The 9,288-nt window shown below is 46.7% G+C and overlaps 1 long non-coding RNA gene across 1 annotated transcript; it reads left to right on the top strand.

The window, feature by feature from the left end:
• Positions 1 to 1,259: 1,259 nt before the first annotated feature.
• Positions 1,260 to 4,205, top strand: LOC149355003 (uncharacterized). The gene is made up of 2 exons (XR_016289686.1): positions 1,260 to 1,335; positions 4,035 to 4,205. It is a non-coding gene; the product is annotated as an uncharacterized LOC149355003 (long non-coding RNA).
• The last annotated feature ends 5,083 nt before the right edge of the window (positions 4,206 to 9,288 follow it).

Below are 9,288 nucleotides of genomic sequence, written 5' to 3'. Positions count from 1 at the left end.
TATAGACTAAGGTCTATAGCTGCCTGAATTTCCTTTCGTCTATAGACTGTCTATAGACTAAAGTCTATAACTGCTTCAATTTCCTTTCGTCTATAGACGGTCTATAGACTCTCTACAGACTACAGTCTACAACTACCTCAATTTGCTTTCGTCTATAGACTGTACACTATAGATAGTCTACTGCCTATAGACCAGTCTATAACAATCGTAATTTTATCTAACAATGTTCGATACACTGACCTTCGACTAAGTCCAGAACAATGTCAATTTCTTTTTGCACTGTATGTTGAGGGGACCTGCATCTAGTGACCGCAACTATGTCGGGATTCGCCCACCTCCTTCGCTATTACGGAAATTAAAATGTATTGCGTAAGGCCATTACAACACCCTCCTGTATATTGTTTTCAGGAGCCTTGACAAGCTCCTTTTCGTTATACCGTGACGTATATTGTCAATACAATTAAATATTTAATGCTAACAAGTAAGCCGAGGAAAAGCAGCCGTTCTTGAAGTAAGGGCACCCGCAAACTGTACTACTTCGAACGAATACGCTGTCCCTTAAAGGAATCGCTCGACAAAATTCCATTCCATCTTTCAATCGTTACTGTCCAACGTGCTGAAATCAGAAACATTTTATCAACGGATCTACATTTCTCTTTAGAACGTCCTGAAAATAAAGGGGGAAATACGGGTGTGAGAATTCAAGGAAGCGCCCATGCCTTAGAAACATCTTAGATTAATCTCAAAGAGCCTGGTCCTTTCTGCGATTAACATCTGCCATTTCTACCTTTGCAGTTTGTATTCAGGTGAATAAGTGCTGCGACGCAACAATCACAAAGCCAGTATTTTTTCGTTCGTACCCTTGCACCTGTTGCTTCGGAGCCGATGACACGCTGATGTGGCACATATCAGTTTTCTAAACACGAACACACGCAAAAAAGACGTTATGCTATGTAACCTTATAATTATTATTTGAGAATTGTACCACATACTATTCGGTGGGAGATGCGGCGCGTATACCGACAAGAAGTTAGATTTCCGTTGTGTTTTCACGAAAACAATAAACTTTTTAGGGGGTAAGCGAAGAATTTAAGCTTATAAACCGATTGCCTTCTGTGGTCTTCGATGTCAGATCAAGCTGCACACGGCAAGAGTGCGAGCGATAAAGATACGACCGTGAAATGGGTTTCTGTTTCACGTTTTACCCATTTTACCGCGAGACGGCGGAAAATCATTCGGGCTGCAAACAACCCTGTGCGTGGCTGCATCAATGACGGTGGCGTGTTTTTCGCGGATTACGTTTTCTTCAAAATCCAGCTTCATCGTCCCCTTACGGTAAGTCTACACGTTTATATTTTATTCATTTGGTCTCCTAAACCACTCTAAGCAGAGCTGTGTGTGCAGAACAGATTATGTGCACAGTTACAAACGTCCTATCTTCGTTTCTAAGGCGGAAGCCATCGGGCTCTCGACTAATGCCGCTTATCTCTGTGCCGCTGTCTTTACTAACGCGCGGAAAGGCAGTCTGTGCGATGCCCTTGATGATAAGCCGCTCCTCGCGAGCTGTCTACTAGATTTTTCGTGAAATGTCGTTTAGCCTGTGAATGACGGCCGAAATGGAACTGTGTGTTAGTTAGCGCCGTGTGAGCTCTATTTACTTTGCACCTCCGAAAACGTACTTACATACAGTCTCGTTCAGTGGTGGATTACATTTATTTTCTTATCTTTGTGTTATCGCCTGTCTGGACCATGGAGTGCTGTTCTCTTGGAGGTGTGCATTGCTTGCTACGTATGGACGCTCGCTCGGTGCGCGTCGTGGACCCCGACGTTTCAGCAAAGTTGTCTTGTTGGAGCGCGAGACGTTTGTCAAAGTTGTAGTCAAGCGGCGCTGGAGGAATGCTTGTAGTGTGATGGGTGAATAAAATTCGTTGCCGGGGCGAATGGACGGCGTGCTCAAACACCGCGAAGAACCCACGAGCTCCATCCCATCTCCCCTTCGTTGCACACGTATGGATTCGTCCGTGTCTGTCATCAGAGCCGTTGGCCGCCGCCGCTGGCTTGCGGGCACTTCATTTTGAAAGCTGGGTAAAGGTCGGCTCGACAAGAGGTGGCTTACATTTCGTTCCGAGTGGTTCGTTCATGAATCCCGCTCACACGTGCACAGATTTCTCGAATACCATTTGCGCTAGAGGCAAAGTATGTGTTTTTGATTTAATACTTCTACTTTATGAAAGCGCCAATATGACTCGCCGCTTATTTGCGCCTAAAATTAAATTAAGCTCTCGTGTTATTATAGCTGCGCCTGTAATTGTTTCATTGAAATACTTCCTACTTTGAGCACGTTCAATGCTTTCGCTGATTTTTCTAGCAGCGTTGGGTTAGGCTACCTCCATGCAATAAACACACCTCTTTGCTGCGCTGTTGGGGCTGCACTTGAAGGAAAAACTAAGTGAATTTCAGACGGTATTTTATCGTGACAGTAATTTGCTGTCTCAACCTCGCGACTGCTTTTGAAACGGCGCAGCTGCAGCCTCTGTGTGCTGTATTAGTATTCTGAATAATGATCGCGGCATGGAAGCGCTGCAACCCGCTTGTTTCTAAGAGCGCGCGCAGATGTATGAGTATGCTGTTCCGTCTTTGTGCTTCAAGTTATAGGCGAAAATCTGTGGTGAACTGGTTGCTTCTGCCTGCTGGTTTTGTATAGCTTGTGCCCGTTTGAGTATCAGCTTACGTACACTCGGCCAAATCTTTAACTGGCTCAGGTGTTGCATCGCTAAATGCACCTTGTAAAAAGGTGCCTTTTGGCTACACTGCTGGCATATTCATGTTGTAATTTGACGCGTGAGACGCGTGAGATGGCATTTCATAGTTTCTTTTTGTTAATATAATGTTTGAGTGGAGTACGTGCATGTTTAGATCAAAGTTATCAGAAATATTCATCGTCTGCCGCTATACGAAGAGCCGAAACAAGCGGAATACGAAGCAATGGTTCTGGTGGCGCATTTGCACTATTCTGGCTAAACGACTTGTCCGCCATGAAAGGAGTGGTACTTTACCCAGAGAATGAGGCCATATGGACCAGATCCATTTCTGCGTATGCCGCTTGTTTCAGCTGTTCGTAGTGGCAGACGAATGTTTCTGATAACGTTGATCTAAACACGCAAGTACTGCACTAAACATTATATGAACAAAAAGGAAGCACGAAATGACATTTCACTCGTTAAATTACAGCATGAATATGCCAGCAGTGTAGCCGAAAGGCACCTTTTTTACAAGGTGCATTTAGCGATGCAACACCCGAGCCAGTTAAAAATTTGGCCGGGTGTACCAGGCTTCACGCAGGGTATTTTGAAGCGCTTCTTCTATAGCGGTTATAAGAATAAATGCTGCAATATTCTCCTTTTTGGATCCCTGTGTGAGGTGCACTGAATCTGTATTTTATAGAGGTGGCATTTTTAACAGCTCCTTGCGAGTCAATGCAGATATGTGGCACAATTGTTCGAAGTCTTCTGTTACAAATAAACTAAAAGGATTGCCATAAAGAGGTCAGTATTGGCTGTAACAGTATTGCCATACAGAAATCAGTATCAGTACTGGATTCAGAGTAGAGTGCTCCAGGGATTAGGGTTCTTTGTTACAATGTTTTATGACGACGCATATAATCTTTCGTGTATTTACTGATATGATTGAGCCGGCGTGATAGCTCAGTGGCTATCATGTTCGTATGGCGACCTGAAAGGTGCAGGTTCGATTCCGGCCTAGGCGGTCGCATTTTAATAGAGGCAAAATGCTAAAGGCCTGTGTACTCTGCACAGGTGGCCGAAATTATTCCCCAGCCTTTCACTTCAGCGTCTCGTAGCCTGTGTCGCCTTGGGTTTTTGAACCCCATAAAACCAAACCAAAAGATCAAGATTGCCTTTCTAGAATGGCATAGCCAGGATATGCCTTGCATTGTAAAGCACATGTGTAGAGATGGAATGGGAATTTTTTTTTTCAGTTCCTCTTATATTATTTTTTTCCTTTGTGCTGTACAGGTAAACGTGCCCGGACGATTTACTGCAGACAACAGGCCACAAGAATGCTTCTGAGGAAACTAGCCGGACTGTTACTTTCAACTTTTATGTAACTGTGGTGCATTCTTATGGTGCATGTATTGCATATTCCCAGCCTGGATAGCTTGGAAATAAACTAAATTTGTAAGTATATTGATTGTTTCATGTGTGAACTCTGTTTGGTGACCTTTTTCAATGATTGTAGACAGTCTATATGCAGTCTATAGATAATGGTCTACTAACAGTTTAGTAGACAGAGGTCTATAGACTGTCTATAGACTGCCAGGCCACACACCTATGGAATGTCTATAGACAGTCTATAGACATATGTCTACTGGACCAGTAGACTTTTGTCTGTAGACTGTCTATAGACGGTAATCTACAGGAAGTCTATGGCCATAAGTCTATAGGTCGTCTATAGTCCGTCTATAGACACCTCTATAGGAAATGCATGACCATAAGTCTATAGATCGTCTATAGACTGTCTATAGACCTGTGTCTATAGACTTCCTATAGACCCATAGACTTTCAGTAGACATTTGTCTATAGACTGTCTATAGACAAAAGTCTACTAAAAGTGTATGGCCATAAATCTATAGACTGTCTATAGACCAGTATAAAGGATTTGTCTATAGACAGTCTATAGACTTCATAGACTAAAGTCTATAGACAGTCTATGGACTGTCTATAGAAATTTTTATAAGGGGGGGGTGTAGGGTTCTCGGTCAAAAAGAAGACACCCTCGACTCAGCATGGCAAGCTCAGCCAGAAACTAGCTATCAAGTGAGAAGAGGGTTGGTCTTTCGGTGCCCAAGTTTGCTGGTCGTAAACCAGAGAATGGGTCGGAGCCAAAGGTTCCCAAACAAAACAAACATTATACGGCAAAGAGACGATACAGAGGAATTCACAATCACGAGTACGAGGAAATACAAAGTGATTTACAATACAATGCAACTAGTGCAAAGTAACACTCGAGAGAGATTACAATACAAAAGAAATATTCCACCTAAATTGCATTAACCGGGCACTGCGAGAGTCCGATGACCAGAGGTTCATGACGGGCCGTCCCGCTGGCTGGCGTACACTGCCTCGCTGGTTCGTGGCTGGGCGAGTGGTATTGACCTGGGAGTCTAGCGGGTGCGCATCTCTGAAGCTTGAACGGCTGCTCGGGCTGGCAGACAGCGGTCAACTCCCTTCATTTATAGCTACGCTCTATGTCTGTTCGTTCTTCGCGCCAAGGCAGGCGCGCACATACGCACAGTATCGGCTGTGCAGTTTCCTTGTCCTTCTCGCGCCGAGCGCGCGTCACCATTGGTCAGGCGCGGAGACTGGCTCCGAGGGAGGAGCTTCAAGATCCTTCTTGCGTTGCGCTGCTGCCAGCGCACGAATTAAGAGGAGAGGGATTTAGCACGCTCAAAGCTACGGCCTCTCCGTCAGCAATGAGCACAATCCACTCGGAACAATCGACGACACGCAGTGACGTCAATCCTCTGGCGCCGCGCCGGTGAGCGAGGTGCAGGGGGCAGCAACACATACAAGGTTAGGCGCTCTCCGGGGGTGTTTCTCCCCTGTTTTAACGGCCCGCGCTGGAGAGAGTGCTTCCGCGCGGCTCCGGTTTTTCGAATCTGCGCCGAATTTGGTGACACCAGCCAAACTTTACAAACTGTTAGGTTGAAGGTTATCACGCTAGCGCTTACCCTTAGAGCACTTTGTGTTGGTTTCCAGCGCAAACCTCAGAGCATAAGTAGCGCTAGAACTCCATTCAGCTCTTTCTTCAGAAAACGTTCTTTCGACCGCTGCTGGCATCGGCAATGCTAGCACCGGTCATTATCAGGCCACCTTCAAGTCAAGTTCAGCTTTATTGTTTAGCAGTATGTGTTTTGAAAAAGAATATCGGTTTGGTGAGATAATTGATGCAGTTTTTTGGCCGCACATTTCTTATATTCAAATCTGACCACTGTACGACAGGAGTCATGAATGTGATCGAACCTGAGCCGCAAGTAATCCGGTTTTCCCGACCCACTGTGTAAAAATTAAAAACAGAGTACAGTGAGTGTCTGGGTGTTTCTTTTTCTTTAATTACATTTGGGCGAAAGACGAAGAATGCTGTAATTCGAAGACTGTGTAGGCGTTGGCTTGCAAGCCTCCTAGTCGCAGTTTCCCCGATATGTATCGGGCGTATCTAATGAATAATACACGCGTGCTAAGATTAGACCCAATCGTGTTAGTGGATCGTTGCGTTTTAATGTTCGCCAGTAAAAAGAGCTTGCAAAGTTGCATTTTACTGCGATGACTTTCGCAAGATGTCCAGGTCCTTGGAAGGGTGCAATGTAGCGACCATAGCATGGTGTGTCTCGTGTTAGCCTAACCTTGAACAGTTAATGGAAGCAACTAGTAAGGCAGGAGCCCATCAGTAAGTTCGTCTTAAGAGGGACTGGAGAGAAAGGCAGGATCGTACTGCCGAAAAGATTCTGCTTTAACCGAGAACAACGACGTTTTACCGGGTTGGGATGCTTACTTGTTAATCGATGACACTCAAGGTCGCGTGGTGCACCGGAGTTATCTTTGAAGGTATAACTTTGACCGGTTAAAATGTGAATAGCTTGGATGGAACGTCGATGGCCGCTTCAAGCTCGGTCAGGTAATTCATGCCTAAGATTATGTCACGGGGGCGCTGCTGAACTACGAAGCACGCAAGGTGAATCTGACCATTGACTGTTAACCTCAAGACGTATTGTCCCGAGAGTGCAATGATGTGGCCTCCCGCGGTGCGGATTTCTAGGCCGATCTATGCGATTGTCACTTGAGTCTTTCGGCGAAGGGTTCAGTTACCACAGAATCGTCCGGTCGCTCAAGTGCCCATTAGAGAACTGCTTTTACGGCCTTTGACGGGCACTTCAAGGTTTGAGGTTTTTGATATCTCGCTCTCGGCGTCGGATCACGGCTCGGTTGGGTGTTGGCACAGCAGCTTGGGAAAGCCGTTGTCGCTTTGGGTGACAGCGTCGTAGTCTCGGAAGTTTCATCACGTCGCTGTCAGGCCAATGTTCGGCGGCGTCGCTGTCCCGGATGTGGCATGGTTTTGTACTGTCAGTAGTGGAAGACCTTCGTTATTGCTTCGAAAGCGAAGCTAACCTTCAAAGGCTGCTCTTTTAATTTTACTCAACGCAGGCTGGGACACCACCCTCGGGGATCCGGTGTGACGGTGCGTCGTGGCAATGCAAACCATGCTGATGACGCTGACGGCAACCTTGATGAGCGCCTCGGCATGGCTTGAAGCAAGTACTCTTCTCCATGCTGCGCTCTGTGAACGGGTTGTTATCGAGGTGCGTCAGAGTAGGTAACTCGAATGCCCCTTCTTTGGTACGAGGTCTGTCAGAAAAGTATCCGACCTTTGGCCGTAGAAAAAAAACTTGCATAACTGGAGCGTTGCAAACCTAGTCAACTTCAAAGTATTCTACTTGGGACTCCACACACTTCTGCTAGTTGTGCTGCCATTGTGGGAAGTATTCCGAAAAGGCCCCTTTCGGAATTGAGTTTAGCTCAGCTGTCGTTGCAGCCATAATGTTCTTCCTTGTCTGAAATCGCGCTCCTTTGAATGGCCTTTTGATTTTGGGAACTATCCAGAAATCGCAGGGGGCCATATCAAGACAGTAAGGAGTCTGTTGAACTACAGGAGTCTGGTTTTTCGCCAAAAAATCTGAATCGAGTGCGAGGAAAGTGCAGGAGCATTGTCGCGATGGTAGCGCCAATTTCCTGTTGACCTCAGCTCCGGGTTCTTGCGCCGCACAGCATCACGTAGCCAACGGAGGACATCCCTGTAGTACTCTTTGGTCATTGTTTGACCCTGTGGAGAGCGTACTCGTAGTCTGCCACACAGAGGGTGTCAAAGAAAGCAGTCAGCATCACTTTCACATTGCTGCGCACTTGGCGGGCCTTCTTAAGTCTTGGTGACGTGCAATGCTTCCACTGTGACGACTGGGATCTGGTTTCCGGGTCGTACCTGTACACCCAAGACTCGTCACCAGTGATTATGATGTTGATGAAGTCGGGGTCAGTGTTTGCGGAATCCAGCATGTCCTGGGAGACTTCAACACGAAGCTGCTTTTGCTCCACCGTGAGCAGCTTCGGCACGAATTTCGCCGCAACTCTCTCCATGGCCAAATCTTCGGTGATAATGGAATGGGCGGAGAAATTGCTCATGTCCACCTCTTCCTCAATTTCTCGGATAGTCACGCGACGGTCCCGCCTCACCATAGCGTTCAGTTCGGCAATGACCTGGTCATTTTGGCATGTTGATGGCCGATTGGAGCGTGGCTCGTTCTCCACCGATGTGCGGCAATCTTTAAATCAATTGTACCAATGCTTAATCTGTGTGCTGCTCATAGCATCGTCACCGAAAGCAGTCTAAATATTTCGAATGGTTTCCACTTGGCTATCGCCCAGGTTATGGCAAAATTTGATGCAGTAGCACTGCTCCTTTCACTCCGTAATTTTCCTTGCAATAAAAAACTGACGAGAGCACTGCGCAATGCCTCACTCAAATGCTGCGTCCCAGCGACTGACGCTATCGGCAGGCGGGAAAAAGTTCGTGCATGCGCATGAAGGTTCAAGGTCACCTGATGCAAGCGCGCTTGTTTCATATCCATCAGGTGTTCGCAAAAAAAAATAAAGTCGGATACTTTTCTAACAGACCTCGTATGTATAATTCCAGAAGACGAGACCGGCCTTGCCAAAAAGGAAGAAGAGTGGGTGGCGCAGGTCGGGGGTCCTCCAGACGTCTGCTTTTTTTTGGGGGAAGCTGGTTGACGCGTAGATTTGTTGCTGACCGGCTGTGGTCGTTCGGGAGATACAAAGGGCTTCTGGCGTGGTCCGACAGGGTGCCATGGACTGCATACCGCGCCAGCGTAGGTCATCACGTCTAGAGAGGATGTTGATTGCGTGGTCGGTAGCCCTATTGCTGGCTGTGTTTTCCTAAGTGCCTTTTGAACTTCGTCACAAAACCCGCAAGGGATGCCACTTGCGGCTACGGTGAAAATAACAGGTGTTGCAGTTCTTCTCGGACGATCTAGCGGACGACTTTCTGTAGCAGTAGGTTCTCATTGCGTGCAGCCATGTTTTTCAATTTTCAAGTTGTCAAAGAAGGCTTGCAGCTGACGGTCACTTTAAGGGCGTGAGTGAGGAGGGGCGGGGGTCATACTTAGCCATCATGAAAGTTGTTCTTTGACGCCAAGCCGCT

This window comes from Amblyomma mixtum, chromosome 3, assembly GCF_055824585.1.
Source record: "Amblyomma mixtum isolate Tamu chromosome 3, ASM5582458v1, whole genome shotgun sequence".
NCBI lineage: Eukaryota > Metazoa > Arthropoda > Arachnida > Ixodida > Ixodidae > Amblyomma > Amblyomma mixtum.
Note: the sequence above shows the minus strand (reverse complement) of the source record. Positions and strands in the feature narration are given on the sequence as shown.